The following is a 17,649-nucleotide window of genomic DNA, read 5'->3' as shown; positions in this document are numbered from 1 at the left end:
CAGTTAGCTGTTACCAAGGCTCTTAATAATGTGATATGTAATTTCAGAGTTAACTGCTTTGTTATCTCACTTGTTCTATTTAAAAGATAGTGTTTAGAAAATTGTAGTAATTTTCACTCATTATCTTTAAAAAGCATACTTTGAAGAGTAGTAAACTTGAATTCCTGAATTTAAAGGTTCTTGCAACTTGAGGCCCTACTTTCATATGAGCCATTTTTATAGGTTTCTGAGAATCCAACTTCCCTAAAGCATGGTTTTTAAAATTGCATTTAAAAATGAAACGTTTTTTCAAGTGTTTCACGTCTGCATAATTCTCCTGAATTATAGCAATTGCAGGTGGTAAATCTTTGTACTCACTGAGAACACAGCTGGTTTCCAAGTCAGATGTTAAAAATCTCTGATTGGAATTCCTAGAACGTATTTCATTGCTGGATTGCCATTTGAATTACAGAGTGAAAAACTCAGCTGTAAACTTCTCTCATTCTTTGTTTGGATTTGGCAACATAGTACTCTCAAGGAGCTTTAAGTATTCAGCAACTTCCTCTTTTGAGGCACTGGCACAAAAGGAACTCAAGTTATTCTGACCCAGGCCATTCCCCGTGACCTTTATAAATGATGTTATGGGTTTTGTATTTCTAAGGAGCTAAGTCAGCATTTCCAAAGGCCTTGATAGATATAACTCAGTCTGCCAGACAAGACCTGGGGCCACTCTGGACCAGGGTAATTATACCCCTTCTCAACACAGATCTATCCCAGGCCAGACTTGAACTACTCTCTGGAGAGATGAAGCAGGACAGTATTTTCCAGTCTGCCTTTACCTTAATGTCAGGTCACGTTTGCGAGCTCCTAATCCCAAACAGTTTTTCTTGAAAATACAACATCATCTCTTCATGCAGCTGATCAAAAAACAACTATGTGAGATATATGTAGAACTATATAAATGGTATGGTATAGATTCTGTGCCTTTTGTCCTTAAGAAGCTTATAGTCTGCTTGAAGGACTAAGATTTACTTGCATAAAACAAACCCTGGTAGCAAAACATAATGTATAATTTTTGGGAAGCAAAATAAGTGACCAGTGATGCATCCTCCAGAAGTCCCCAATTTTTAGAATACTTCTAATTTTAAATAGTCTATTCAGTTTTGCAATCTCTGAATATATTTAGAAGCTACCGTATCTTAGTTTGTCTTTAGCACCGAGGAACAACATATATACAACAGAAAAAAACAACAAAAAACCTGTGCTAGACAACATGTCCAGATTTTGAGTTAAAAAATTGTAGTCACTAGAGCAAAAGTAAATTGGAAAAAGGGGAAGTTTTTGCATAACATGACTTAAAACGGGGCCCACTGAGATTTATCAGTTAAGAAAAAAATCAAAATTGGAAAAATGAAATTTAAGCACTTATCTTTCTGACAAAGGGTTGGTAGTATCTTATATAGAGAAGAGCATAAATATAATAGCTCATTACAATAATTCAAGGTGTTGCTGAACCAGGGGGCAATAATTATTGCCCAAGCCAGGACAAGATGGAAATGGAACAGTCATATAACCTCAAGGATAACAGCATGGATGTACATTCAAAGATTACACATAAGAGAAGTCTTTCCAAGCCAAATGACCCTGGGCGTCTAAAATAGAGCCATAATTAAGCAGTAAGACGTGACAGGGAGCACATTTCTCAGTGATTATAGCATGCCTCAAGGGATAAGTCACTAGGCCAAAGCTTTGTATGAGGAGTGAAATAATAACCTTGCAATGTATAGTATCAAGCTCATAGAAGGAAAAGGAGAAGGAAATGAATAAGGGGAGTTAGAAGAATCATTTCATGAGCTGTTATTTCAGTTGTTGGGTAATACTGCCACGTGAACTTTACATGTAGCCGTTAGCCGTACCCAGAATCCTGAAACTGTATTTACACCAGAGCCCTCATCTAATCTAAAACCCTGCAGAATTGTCCATTTCTCATTTTCTTAGCCAAGCAGAAACAAGCAGTTAAGTCACAGACTTGAAAGTTCATAGCCATATATAAGGAATCCCAGTCTGGTAGAACTTAATTTGCTTAGACCCGGCTTTTAGAACTGAAAAATAATTGAAGCAACCACAAGTTATTTTTATTATCTTGGCTCATTTATCTCATGTACATTTCCCTCAGAAACTACCAATAGCCGTGGCCCCAGGTGTCATGTAGATCCAGAAATATGTCCGGCCTTCTAATCTGAGCTTTGCCTTCCCTACTGCTGGGCTACTAGTGGAAGAGAGGGAGAACTCTAGTGCTAGTGACCAACTGAACCCCACAATATGATGGAGGCAGGCCTCTTCCCAGGATGAGAAGTATTCCATCTTCAGTAGCCATAAGGTGCGGTAAACAATGTCTAAACTGGCATGCCCTGAAAAGCCCAGCAGACAAAGGTAGGTATCTTATTGCCAGATATCTCTCCGTGTTTCTATGATTCTTTATCACTTCAGATGATAGCTACAAATCTGAACCAAAGTCAGAGGATAAGATTTTTTGTATGTATGAACCTCAGCATCTCCTTATGCCAGTAAATTTTGTTTCAGGCTATACCCTGGACAAAATTCTAGGCAAGCAGTCGTTTATCTTGCTCACGCCCTCTTTCTGGTGACCAGTACTCTCACTCTTTCTCTCAAAATCTATCCTTGAGGAAAAATCTGAATACAGTTCCTCCAAGATTCTTATGTTGAAATCTAACCCCCAGTGTGATGGTATTAGGAGGTAAGGCCTTCGGGAGGTGATTAGGTGATGAGGGTAGCGTCCTCGTGAATGGTATTTGAGCCCTTGTAAGAGATGGCAGAGAAAGGGGAGAAGGGGACGACAGGATGAGATGGTTGGATGGCATCACCAACTCGACAGACATGAGTTTGAGCAAGCTCCAGAAGTTGGTGATAGACAGGGAAGCCTGGCGTGCTGTAGTCTGTGTGGTGGCAAAGAGTCGGACACGACTGAGCAACTGAACTGAACAGAAGAGACAGCAGAAACATCTCTAATCACTTGCCCTATGTGTGGACACAGGAAATCATCTTTGAACCAGGAAGTGGGTCCTCACTAGACCTCAAATCTGCCAACACCTTGATCTTGGACTTCCCAGCCTCTGGAATTTGAGAAGTAAATTTCTGTTGTTTATAAGTTACCCCATCTATATACTATTGTTAGGTTTTCAGACATTTGGTCCTGTCCAAATCTTCTATGAGCATTATTTGGTCCATGCCAAATGGTTTTGGATGGAACCAAATATCAAGGACCTTTTGGCGTGAACCAAAGGTCTTATGGACCAAGTATCTTATGGGCATTCTGGACAGGACCAAATGTCCTGTAATTTTCTGTTATAGCAGCCCTAACAGACTAAGACAAAGTTACTCACATCTTGGGAAAACTTTAAGTTGGTAGGTTAGTTTTCCCCAGGGTGTCTGGATTTTAATGAATGGAATATTTTTTAAGTAGTGTACTTTAATTTGTGTAGTGGAAGTCTTAACCCCCAGCTAAAGGAATTTCAAGCAGCAGAGAGCAGGTGTGAGAATAGTGCTGCTGCCTGGAGAGGACTTGAGGAAATTCTGAAATCAAACCCTACTGTATGAGCTGAAGAATGAGTCCCCAAAGCCTTTATTGCCCATGCTGGTATAATCCTTAGATGAGGAAAATTACCCCAACCTGTCCTCCCCCAACTTCCTATTGCTAATGCAACATTCTATTCAAGAAGAGAAACCAAGGCTGTCATTCAGGCCACATATATCAGTTATCTACATATATCAGTTATCTACATACATCAGCCAAAACTTAGTGTCTTAAAACAGCAATTGCTTCTCTTTGTTCATGATTCTGTGTGTCAGTACTTTGGTCTAGGCTGTGCAGAGAAGTTTACAGCTATTGCTGTAACACTCATCTGGTTGCAGCATTTTGATGGCTTTCCTGGGGCTAGATAGTCTGAGAAAGCCTCACATTCTGGCTATTGGTGATGCCTAAAACCTGGGCTTTTTTTCTCCATTTAGCCTCCTATCCTCAAGAGGGATAGCTTGAAATTATATTCATGAAGGTCCCAGGGTTCCATGATAGCAAGAGCGGAAGCTGCAACACTTCTTGAGACCTACACTTAGTAGTCACATTCATCATATCTGCTTCATTCCGCTGACCAAAGCAAGTCACTAAATTAGCCCAGATTCAAGTGGTGGCAAAATTGACTCTACATCTTGAAGGGAAGAACAGAAAAAGCATGTTGCACAGGGTCAATCAGATAGGAATGGGAGGAACTGTTGTGACCATCTTTGCAAACAATGTAACACAGTCTGTTCCCCTCACCCCTCATTACTATAATTTTCAATCATTCCACATGCAAAATGTACTCACCTCCTGGAAGTGACAAATAGATTTAAGGGACTAGACCTGATAGACAGAGTGCCTGATGAACTATGGACAGAGGTTCGTGACATTGTACAGGAGACAGGGATCAAGAAAATCCCCATGGAAAAGAAATGCAAAAAAGTAAAATGGCTGTCTGAGGAGGCCTTACAGATAGCTGGGAAGAGAAGAGAAGTGAAAAGCAAAGGAGAAAAGGAAAGATATTCCCATCTGAATGCAGAGTTCCAAAGAATCGCAAGGAGAGATAAGAAAGCCTTCCTCAGCGATCAGTGCAAAGAAATAGAGGAAAACAACAGATTGGGAAAGACTAGAGATCTCTTCAAGAAAATTAGAGATACCAAAGGAACATTTCATGCAAAGATAGGCTCGATAAAGGACAGAAATGGTATGGACCTAACAGAAGCAGAAGATATTAACAAGAGGTGGCAAGAATACACAGAAGAACTGTACAAGAAAGATCTTCACGACCCAGATAATCACGATGGTGTGATCACTCACCCAGAGCCAGACATCCTGGAATGTGAAGTCAAGTGGGCCTTAGAAAGCATCACTATGAACAAAGCTAGTGGAGGTGATGGAATTCCAGTTGAGCTATTTCAAATCCTCAAAGGTGATGCTGTGAAAGTGCTGCACTCAATATGCCAGCAAATTTGGAAAACTCAGCAGTGGCCACAGGACTGGAAAAGGTCAGTTTTCGTTCCAGTCCCAAAGAAAGACAATGCCAAAGAATGCTCAAACTACCACACAATTGCACTTATCTCACATGCTAGTAAAGTAATGCTCAAAATTCTCCAAGCCAGGCTTCAGCAATACGTGAACCGTGAACTTCCAGATGTTCAAGCTGGTTTTAGAAAAGGCAGGGGAACCAGAGATCAAATTGCCAATATCTGCTGGATCATCGAAAAAGCAAGAGAGTTCCAGAAAAACATCTCTTTCTGCTTTATTGACTATGCCAAAGCCTTTGACTGTGTGGATCACAATAAACTGTGGAAAATTCTGAAAGAGATGGGAATACCAGACCATCTGACCTGTCTCTTGAGAAACCTGTATGCAGGTCAGGAAGCAACAGTTAGAACTGGACATGGAACAACAGACTGGTTCCAAATAGGAAGAGGAGTACATCAAGGCTGTATACTGTCACCTTGCTTATTTAACTTATATGCAGAGTACATCATGAGAAATGCTGAGCTGGAAGAAACACAAGCTGGAATCAAGATTGCCGGGAGAAATATCAATAACCTCAGATATGCGGATGACACCACCCTTATGGCAGAAAGTGAAGAAGAACTAAAGAGCCTCTTGATGAAGGTGAAAGAAGAGAGTGAAAAAGTTGGCTTAAAGCTCAACATTCAGAAAACTAAGATCATGGCATCCGGTCCCATCACTTCATGGCAAATAGATGGGGAAACAGTGGAAACAGTGTCAGTCTTTATTTTTGGGGGCTCCAGAATCACTGCTGATGGTGACTGCAGCCATGAAATTAAAAGACGCTTACTCCTTGGAAGGAAGGTTATGGCCAACCTAGATAGCATATTTAAAAGCAGAGACATTACTTTGCCAACAAAAGTCCGTCTAGTCAAGGCTATGGTTTTTCCAGTGGTCATGTATGGATGTGAGAGTTGGACGGTGAATAAAGCTGAGCGCCGAAGAATTGATGCTTTTGAACTGTGGTGTTGGAGAAGACTCTTGAGAGTCCCTTGGACTGCAAGGAGATCCAATCAATCCATCCTAAAAGAGATCAATCCTGGGTGTTCATTGGAAGGTCTGATGTTGAAGCTGAAACTCCAATACTTTGGCCACCTCATGTGAAGGGTTGACTCATTGGAAAAGACCCTAATGCTGGGTAGGATTGGGGGCAGGAGGAGAAGGGGACGACAGAGGATGAGATGGTTGGATGGCATAACTGACTTGATGGACATGGGTTTGGGTAGACTCCGGGAGTTGGTGATGGAGAGAGAGGCCTGGCGTGCTGCAATTCATGGGGTCGCAGAGTCGGACACGACTGAGCAACTGAGCTGAACTGAACCTCCCCCAAACATCCTTTCCCATTCTGGTTTCAGGCATGGAGTTCAGGATCTTATCATTTGATCAAATGCAGATATGAATGAATATGGGAAGGCTGATATATTGAATAATATCCTCCAAACTAAGAAACTTTGAGACCAAGAAATGAAGCAGGTGACTCCACTAAATACAAGTATGAAGTTTATTGTGGGTATCTTCCACACAGGCAGGATCAGGAGGATGGCGATCCAGAGACATTCACAGACGTCCTCCGCACCACCAAAAAGGATACAGGGGAATTAAAAGGGGTCAAAGCCAAAAATAGAATCTGACTACTAGGGAGAAGTATGTCTGTGTTGGCAGGAACCAGGAGGTTTTCCTCCTCCCCAACCCCTGGGGGTCTCATGACCACTAACCATCTGTGTTAGCAAAATGCATTCTTCCAGTTTTCAGATGAAGGCAAGAGTAAAAGTTGATAGAGAACTTATCTAACTTGGGTGCATTCCTTTTGAGTTGGCTAAAGCTCAGTCATGCAGAAAGAGGAGAGGGCAGGACTGCAGGTCTAAGATGGAGCTGACAAAATGGAGTCAGTGTGGTTTGGCCACGCAGGTGAGGCTCCTCAGGTGTATCCCCCCAGCATGGCTCCTCACAATCTAAAGACCTATAAACTAAAATGAAAAGTTACCTGTCCTGACTACACATCAATGTACAATGGGGGAACAGGAAGGATAGCTTCAGGAGAAGGCGAGGGTGGGATGATTTGAGAGAATAGCATTGAAACATGTATATTATCATATGTGAAACAGATCTCCAGTTCAGGTTTGATGCATGAGACAGGGTGCTCAGGGCTGGTGCACTGGGATGACCCAGAGTGATGGAATGGGGAGGGAGGTGGGAGAGAGGTTCAGGATGGGGAACACATGTACACCCATGGCTGATTCATATCAATGTATGGCAAAACCACTACAATATTGTAAAGTAATTAGCCACCAATTAAAATAAATAAATTTTAAAAAAAGAAGAAGAAGAACATGAGGCAAATAGAAGGCATTCTGAAACAGAAGGCAAATAGAAGCCTAGGCTATGTTGTCAGGTCTCCCTCTTCTGGGACCAGGGAATGTAATGAGAGCCTAGTTCTACTCTCTGGGAGTGGCTCCCTAGTTCACATTCTCAGCTCCACACTCTGAGATATCTCACCTTTTCCATAAGAAATGACCCATATTTGCAAATGAGTAGCTTTCTCAGCCTGCTTCCTATTCATAGAAATTTAAGGGTCTGGAGGTCTCATTTCATTTCAGAAAGTCTTAGTCTCTTTTCGTTCAAACTGGTGGTGATTTTGTCAATTCAATTCTCTTAAACCTTTGTAGGTTTCTTTGAATCTTAGTGGTGATCACTTATAACTCCACAGTCCCATTTACAATTATTTTTTATGAAAGCCTCTTTTGAGGTTTATAAAACCTCTTTTATATATGTTAGGGAGCCAACATAAGCCTCCCAATGCCTCATATGACCCAATGCCTGCACTGAGAACTGAACTGTGTCTTTCTGAAATAAGTTATGTTGAAACTCTGATGTCTAATGTAACTGTATTTGGAGACAGGGCTTATTAGGTGGTAGCTAAGGTTAAATGAGGTCATAAGGATGGGACCCTGATCTGATCAAAGACAACAGAAAGCCCTCATATTCTCGCTCTCTCTCTCCCTGCCTCTCCTCCATATGAGGACACAGCAGGAAGATGGCCATCTGCAAGCCAGGAAGAGAATGCTCACTAGAAATCATATCAGCTGGTACCTTGATCTTGGTATTCCAGCCTCCAGGACTATGAGAAATACATTTTTAATGTTTGAACCATCTAGCCTGTGGTATTTTGTTATGGCAACCCAAGCTGACTAATACACATTTTGACAGCAAGAAGTGGGATGCTATAACAAATTCCATTCCAATAGCTCCAAAACTCTTAACTCATTCCAGCATCTAAAGTCTAAATCAAGTCTTATCTAAATATCATCTAAATCAGGTATGGCTTTTAAAACTAAGCATTTAAAAAGATGAATTTCACTCTATATAAACATGAGTCAATAAACAAGACTTTGAGGAAAAATAGTGGCTTAAAACAATTGTGTTATTTGTTTTGACCCCATTCTGTGGGTTGTCAATTTGGACGAGGATCAGAGGGCTAGTCCTTATGTTCTATACACAGAATTAGAAGCAAATAAAATTATTATTGTTTTAAATGGATTAACTTTTAGGGATGGTTCTTTATGCAACAATAAACAATTAAGGAACTTCCCCAGTGGTCCAGAGGCTAAGATTCTGAGCTCCGAATGCAGGGGGCCTGGGTTTGATCCCTGGTTAGGGAACAAGATCCTACATGCTGCAACTAAGTTTTCATGCTGCAACTAAAAAAAGATCCCATGTGCCACAATGAAGACCCAACGCAGCCAAATAAATAAATATTTTTATAAATAAATAAGTAATTGATATGGTGCAGTAGTAGATTGAATCAGGAACTCTTGCTTTTATATGGTGACTTAGTCGCTAAGTTGTGTCTGGCTCTTGTGAACCCATGGACTGTAGTCCACCAGGATCTAACGTCCCTGCAATTTCCCAGGCAAGAATACTGGAGTGAGTTGCCATTTCCTCCTCCAGGGGATCTTCCCAACCCACTTATTAAACCCAGATCTCCTGCATTGCAAGCAGATTCTTTATCACTGAGCCACCAGGGAAGCCTTGCTTTTATATGTGGCAACAAAATACAAGTTGGCCATAAGGAGGGTCAGCATCCCTTGGAGTGATTAGTGTGCCATATCTAAATGACGCCTAAACCACTTGATCATTTCCTTCGTTTGGGAAAGCATGCAGTACAGAGTGCAAAGAAAGAATTGTGGGTCAAGTTCAGGTTGTTACCTGAAGGAAAGCTGAGCTACTTTTCCAGAGTTGACTTTACATGTTTCAGGGTCTGGTTGTTACATGTCCAGGTTGGTTGGCATCCTCTAAGTTGTATATGGTGCCACCTGTCCTTCAAGCTCAATCCATGTGGATTACATCTTCAATATCCCTTGGACCAGACTGTGGAATTCTTCCCTGTCTGGCTCCCTCTTGACTGCTTCTACACCTTTCTCAGGACCTAAGAAAATATTAGGCTCACAGTGTCTTTGCCACTCCAGGGCCATGGAAAATTCTCTGAGGCGACCCATACTCTTTTGCTCTAGATGTTCCAGGTAGTGTCTCTGGTACAATGCTGTGTAGAGGGGATCTTGGAAGTTTGCCGTCAGTTGGCTTGCAACATAGAAATAAGGCATAGGCCTCTTTGTTCTCAGAACCTCATGATCAAGTCAGGGTTCAGCCTGACTGTGGAGGACGCTAAAATAGAGTGCAAGAGTCCCTTTCCGGGACTCACCAGCTTCTCACCCTTTAGAAAAGCTTGTCTCCCAGCCAGGGGAATTTTTATTTTACGTGGGCAGAAAAAAATTGGCTCAAGTTGATCAAATATTCTTCCAAATCTTTTTTGTCTGAAGCCTGAAGCTCAGCTTTTTAAACTCAAAAGCCAAGCATTTGGCTCTTTTGTTCTCTGGTTCTGCTGTGACAACCCTCCCTTGAGGCAAGGAATGACTCACAGTCTAGCTGCCCCAGTGGGGGAGGGTCAAGGGTAACAGGAAATCACGGGGAAAAACACATTTGTTAATACATGAAAATATTATCCTGCTACACTAAGATTCCTATTCTCTCTCTCATTCTTTGTTAAATGACGAACTCGTCTTTGGTCTTTCTCCTTTCTTAGTCTTCTGCATTAGAGAGGGTTCTTTGGGATGTGAGTAATACAGATCAACCCATTCTTGCCCACTGGCTCCCTGAAAATGAAATGCAGGTGCTGGGAGGAATGGAGAAGGACTGAAGACTGAGACAGAAATGTAATCACGCTCCACAAAGGCACCAAGGACCTAGATTTCTATTATAAGCCATCTTTCTCTGTTTGCACGTTGCCTCTATTTACTCCATGGCTTTCTCTGGCCCCAAATCTGAATTCTTCCCTGCTACTGTACTGAGACTGAAATCTTCTTGTTCTAATATATGAATTCTAAGGGAACTGAGTGATCAGTGTGGTCAATGATCAAGCAACAATAGCTGAGAGAGTGCTTGTAGGGAAGAACAAAATCTCATTTTACAAAAAGACAGCCAAAGTGCCCACTTCTAATGGAAGAAAGGAAAATTCTTGAAAAAGAGGAGGTTGGACAGATAACTCTTCAGATGTCTAGTTTACTGCTCCCTGGGTGGAAGCGACTTCACTTTTATCTTGGTAGATTATCTGTATCATGTAGTACCTACCAGACTGCTTATTTCATAGCCATTTAGGGATATGTCTAGCTTCTGTTTGGGGCTTCCCAGGTGATGCAGTGGTAAAGAATCCACCTGCCAATGCAGGAGATGCTAGAGATTCGGGTTTGATCTCTGGGTTGGGAAGATCCACTGGAGTAGGAAATAGCAATCCACTCTAGTATTCTTGTCTGGAAAATCCCACGGATAGAGGAGCCTGGCGGATTACAGTCCATGAGATCTCGAAGAGTCGGACACAACTGAGCGCGCGCGCGCGCACACACACACACACACACACACACACACTCACACACACACAGAGTCTCTCTCTTTTCTATTGGGACCAGCAATTGTGGGCAAGAATTTGGTTTCTCTTCCCAACAAAGGCAAACACCGTGTCCTACAGAATATAGGATTCCAAAGCATCCACTGAAGAATCCAATGAATCAATGAATAGGAACAAAGGAAAGAGTTAATTGAATCAATAAGCCCCCTCCTTCCAAAATCAATGGATATTATAAGAGGAGAAATATAAGGCATTTACATGATAGGCATAATTTTGAAAAAATCCAGATACCTTCTATTACATGCTACAATTTTCTTCGGGCAGGGAAAGAGTTAAGCAGTTTTGCACAGTGTTCATGGACTTCTGACATGATATAAAACACTACAATTTTGGCTTTTCCACTTTAGCTGACATAGTTTAAGTTGATGAATATTTTGATTTGTGCCAGTCTCAGGCAGTTTTAAATGCTATCCCTGCAGGAGTCAAGAAGTCCAGTCATAATCATAACAATATGCCTGTCAGTCAAAAGCACCGGAAGATTGTTTAGGTGCAAAGAAAGCGTTTTTCCCCTGAAAGGAAACAGGGCAATTGAAATCACCTACTTTTCAAGGCATTGAAGTCAAAACTGTTACCAGCTTCATGGTGTGAAAATCCAGGTCTCGGCACCCCCTTGGTCAGACTCCAGTATGTCCTGGGGCTATCCAGCCAAAAACAAGTTACAGTCTAAAGTTCAGAAGAAATTAGACGAAAGGGAAAGCACGGCGATCGAGGTTGATTTCCGCATCATTATTTGCAGGTCACCATTTCAGCAGGGAGTATATAATGAATTCCCTTCCATCTCTGCAGTCAATGCACCTTGGGATAGATTTGCAGAGCCAACTAAATAACTAAATCTGAGAATTCATGCAATTACATGAGATCTGGGCAGAAGAAAGTGATTTTTTTTTTTTTCCTGAGCAGACCAAGCACATAATACTTGATAAAATTGACCTAAAGTTTATACCATAGGAACTGTTTGCATTAGAGCAGGTAAAATTAAAACATCCACATAGTATTGGGTTCATTAGGAAAAGGGGAAAAGCCAGAAAACCAGTGTGGGAGAAAGAAAGGGAGAAATGAACAGCCTGAAGAAAAGGATTTCAGAATTGGAGGCAGCCCAGAATTATTCAGATCTTTGGGTATGTTGATGTCAGGACCTTCTTTTTTCAAAGTTAGTGTGACCTTAGCCATTCCAGCTGCTCAACAAATTTGCTCAGCAACTTTGCCCCACCAGAGGAAAATTAAAAAGCAAATCTGATATGCCCCTTCTAATTTTATTGCATCCATAGCAGCTTTTACATGGAAATGAACTGGTTAAATAAAAAGTTACTATAATAGAAAGAACACCTTTCACCCCCAAAGAATTCCATATACCCCATGCTGATATCAAAAGAATCTCCTCATGGGAAAGAGCAATGTGGAAAGCAGAGGGGAACGAAAATCTGGTGTTCAGAGTCCGCTGGGAGCTTCAGACAAATATGAAACAATGACTTCATGTAGTAGATAAATTTCTCACATTCTTAAACCAGTTTTATTGGCTAAATACTCATGTATCCAGTTATATGAACACCAAGCCCTCTCAAGGAAGAATCTGAGTGGGTATTAAAAAATATGTCCTGGATAGGGGTCTAATCAGGGGCTAACCCTTTGTCCAGCAGTTAACCAATGTTCCTATTAGTTGGTCATTGTTGAAGTCACCTAAAAAACTGTCTATGATTTCCCCCTATCTCACTGACAAGGAAATGATTACTTTGAAAAGGTAAAAAATCTTTTAGCAATAATGGAGCTAGAGGACATATACTGTGGCTCTGCCTCTTTAGCTTTGTTTCCAAACTTTTTCCTATGAGACTCTTTCATTTCATTTAGGCAATTTCTACTCTTCTGAAACCAAGTCGTGCACACCTGTGCCTCCTGTACCTTCCTGTCCTCTGTTTCCCCTCTTTTCTCTCATCTAAGCTCTGTCTTCCCATCCTTCAGACTGTATGCTTCTAGGAAACGCTCATGGGCTGCTCCAGGCTTTCCTAGTTCTCTCTCATCTAGATTATTCTCAGTTGTTACTTAGCCTAGTTGGTACTAACCCTGTGATATCTCATATGATTTCATTAGCCTCTGAAGGCCAGGAGGGCACATAGAAAGTGCACAGGCTTTGGAATCAAATAGATTTAGTTGGAGATTTGGGATCTTTCCCCTAATAAACTGGTAATCTAACCTCTCTGAAGTTTTGTTTACTCATGTGTAATCTGGAAATAATATCTCTCTTACAGAGTTCTTAGGAACATCAGATAGAGTCACATATACGGAGTGAAAGTGAAAGTCACTCAGACATGTCTGACTTTTTGCAACGCCATGGACGGTAGCCTGCCAGACTCCTCTGTCCATGGAATTCTCCAGGCAAGAATACTGAGTGGATAGCCATTCCCTTCTCCAGGGGATCTTCCTGACCTAGGGATCGAACCTGGGTTTCTTGCATTGAACAGGTATATTCTTTACCGTCTGAGCCACCAGGGAGGCCCAACTGGTCCCTTATACTACAAAGTAAGTCAGAACTTTGTCTCTTTTGTTCCTTACTTTGTCTCTGGCACCCAGAAGACTTCCAAGCACAGAGACAGTGCTCAAATAATGTGTATTAAGTGAATGAATAATCAGTGTGCAATAAGCATTGGTTTTCAACTATTTTTCTCTCCTCCACTAGCCTGGAGGACAAGGCTTGTGAATGTATCTCTTGGTATACTCACTGAAGGAGCCCTGCTGAGTGTTTGCTTCTCAGTCCTTGGTCTCCTTATTTATTAGATGACTCTCAATGGCCCATAATGATCCATTTAACCCATTTGTATATGGACTTCAGTGCTACTCCCCACTGATGGAAGCAGTAACAGATTAAAAATAATAACCATCTTGGAAAAAATCATGAGAGCCAGAAGAAGACATTTGACAATTATGTACCATGTATTAACCTTTTCCACCTGCCCAGCATGCCAAGAAATATACCATAAAACTCAAACAAACAATAACGAAAGTATTGTGGGAGGAAAGAAGGAAGGGAAAGAGAGAAGGAAAGAGGAAGGTAGAAAGGAAGGAAGATAAAGGAAGAGAGGAAAAAAAAGTGTGTGTGTTGGGGGAAATGCCATGGGCATTTTGCTGTTGCCTCAAGGCTGCGTGTCTGATGTTTGTTCCCAGGCCTCTGGTGATCATTCTGGCTCAGGCTGGGAACAGCCTCAGAAGAGTTTTAAAGTCCCAAAAGGCTAGTGGTATTTACAGTCCAGAAATCTCATAGTACACTCTCTTCTTCAGAGAGCATGCCAAGCCACCACACATATACATCAGAGACACTCCCTGTGTCTCTCAGAATAAGAACCTAGATCTATGATCCTAGAAGATCCCTTCCTGATTTTAACCCAAGGACTTCTCCACAGTTTTTTAAATCAGCCTGGGCTCTGAAGTCATACACTGGAGAGACAGTTTAGAGCAGTTAAGACAGGCTTTCCCTTGGCATAATGGAAACCACATGCACTATTATGGATTTCTAATGTGCCATTGAGGTGGGTACACGTTGCTTTGAAGAAAAGGAAGCCATTTCCAACTACATTTCTCCTGATTTATGCCTGAGCCCCAGAAGGTCCAGACAGGTTGGAAAAGATCTGGTAACTAGAGAAGTGACAGGGGGTGAGAAAGTATACTTTGTAGAAGACTACAAACTTGACTCTCACTTTAAATCCTTGCCTTGGGCAATGTGTGCATTTCAGAGTTTAAATCATGTTAGTAGTTTAAGTTCAATTGAGAGTGAAGGACTACATAGCCCTATGAATTAGGACTGGATTGTGTTGGTAAAAACATTTTCTAAGTTGGCCAAACATAAATCAGTCCTAACAAGGCACCTGTGATTACAAGTAGGTCTAATGCCCTTCCACATTATCCACCCATTCTTATTTCTCTTCTATTCACACTTTTTTTCCAACCCGAAAAGTAGAAAGAAAAAAAACAGGCTGTACTCAGCCTCAAAAGAGAATAGAAGACTCTAGAATGACTCAAGTCCAGAGTACGAGTCACAGGTGACTGCACATGTCTTAACAAGGGGGCCAGGACCAGGCAGAAAAGGATACAGGAAAGCTTTTCTAGACAGCGGGGCATGGAAGTCCTAGATTTCAGCATCATGTCCAAGAGCTGACATCAGCTGTCACCTGGCAGCTGGTGCCCCACACTGCTGTTCTAGGGGGGCTTCCAAGATGGGACACACAAGCCTCATCTTTCTCCTTCTCTTACTCTTTGACCTCTAGCCTTTTGGTCCAGGAGATTCTAGCTGTCCATCTTTTCAGGTGACTCTTGTTTATCCATGGATCCTCATATTTTTTTTCCTATTAAATCATGAGTTTTGGCCTTAGTATATTTTCTCATGATTTTTTTTTCTTTATTGCTATCTGATTAACAATGGTCTCATCATTGAATGAATGCTTTATTTCCATTAGCGAATGACTTTCTTCTTCAAGTTGCATCAGGAACAGAACAATAACACTGAAAAAAAGACAACAGGGTTATTTTGTCCTCTTTCCTACATGGTAAACGGGTCAAATAGGTTTGAAAGTTTTTGTTCACCAAATCCAGTGGTCTTGGGAGTATGTGTGTCTATTTCCAGTCTTTCATCTATTTTTAAAATATGATTTAAATTATCTCCCCTTATGTTACATGCCATTCATAAACATTTTTATAAGTAAAATCTTCTTACTTTTATTGTTTGTAACTCATTACAGGTAATTAATTTTTCCAGTTAACTGATGTTATTTTAATATTCCATAGCGACTCCTGCTCAAGTTAGTTATTGAGTTCTGAGATCTGATGGAAAACAATTATTTTGTTTGTGAGCATCATATGATCAAGGTAGTTAATTGGTTGAAATTTCTTGAGTTCTGAGTCACATCACCAGTAGGAAAACAGATTATGGCCTCATCTTCAGGAAATTAATTTAGTCTGCACTATGTATTTTATATCAGTCAGTTCAGACGTTCAGTCGTGTCCAACTCTTTGCGACCCCATGGACTGCAGCACACCAGGCTTCCCTGTCCATCACCAACTCCTGGAGCTTTCTCAAACTCATGTCCATTGAGTCGGTGATGCCATTCAACCATCTCATCCTCTGTTGTCCCCTTCTCCTCCTGTCTTCAATCTTTCCCAGCATCAGGCTCTTTTCCAATGAGTCAGTTCTTTACATCAGGTGGCCAAAGTATTGGAGCTTCAGCATCAGTTCAATTTAGTTCAGTTCAGTCACTAGTCATGTTCGACTCTTTGCAACCCCTTGGACTGCAGCATGCCAGTCTTCCCTGTCCATCACCAACTACCGGAGCTTACTCAAACTCGTGTCCATCGAGTCAGTGATGCCATCTAACCATCTCATCCTCTGTCGTGCCCTTCTGCTCCTGCCTTCAATCCTTCCCAGCAATAGGGTCTTTTCCAGTAAGTCAGTTCTTCGCATCAGGTGGCCAAAGTATTGGAGTTTCAGCTTCCAGTGAATATTCAGGACTGATTTCCTTTAGGATGGACTGGTTGGATCTCCTTGCAGTCCAAGGGACTCTCAAGAGTCTTCTCCAACACCACAGTTCAAAAGAATCAATTCTTCAGCGCTCAGCTTTCTTTCTAGTCCAACTCTCACATCCATATGTGACTACTGGAAAAACCATAGCTTTGACTAGATGGACCTTTGTTAGCAAAGTGATGTCTCTGCTTTTTAATATGCTGTCTAGGTTGGTCATAGCTTTTCTTCCAAGGAGCAAGCATCTTTTAATTTCATGGCTGCACTCACCATCTGCAGTGATTTTGGAGCCCAAGAAAATAAAGTCTGTCACTATTTCTGTTGTTTCCCCATCTATTTGCCATGAAGTGATGGGACCGGATGCCATGATCTTAGTTTTTTGAATGTTAAGTTTTAAGCCAACTTTTTCACTCTCCTCTTTCACTTTCATCAAGAGGTTCTTCAGTTCCTCTTCACTTTCTGCCATAAGGGTGGTGTCATCTGCATATCTGAGGTTATTTATATTTCTCCTGGCAGTCTTGATTCCAGCTTGTGCTTCATCCAGCTCAGCATTTTGCATGATATATTTTATATAGTGCACCAAAGTTTCCATTTATCTACTAAATAAATGACAAGGTCTAATTTGTCAAACTCTTGAAATCCTCCACATATATATGTTCATTTAAAATGATCACATTTCAAAATCAAGCTTACATGAACAAGGTACGCAAGTGCTATGTCTAGCAACACAGCAGTTAATTTATTGTTATGTCCATTCTAATATTAGCCACATAGAAAAAAAATGAAAAGAAGTTTAGAAAAATGAAGTAACCCATCCAAAATCATATAGTTCTGATATAAAGGACTCAGGATTTAAACTTATGTCTGTCTGATTCCAATGCCCTGCTCTCTCTTAAATATATTGTTACATGAAAAATTATAGCTCTTTATAGCCATATAGAACTTCAGAGGTCTCAGATACTGATTTCCTTGGATAATCCTAACAATCAGTTAAGACTGACAAATCAAATGTGATTTCTGTTTTATAGCTGAGGAAATGGAGGATCAAGAGGTTATGGAATTTATCAAAGACCCCAGTCTCCTAATTCCTACTCTGGTGCTTTTTTAAGG

Source organism: Giraffa tippelskirchi, chromosome 5 (genome assembly GCF_054371585.1).
Source record: "Giraffa tippelskirchi isolate mGirTip1 chromosome 5, T2T-mGirTip1v1.2.pri, whole genome shotgun sequence".
Classification (NCBI taxonomy): domain Eukaryota; kingdom Metazoa; phylum Chordata; class Mammalia; order Artiodactyla; family Giraffidae; genus Giraffa; species Giraffa tippelskirchi.
The sequence above is the reverse complement of the archived record's forward strand: the minus strand, read 5'-3'. Positions refer to the sequence as shown.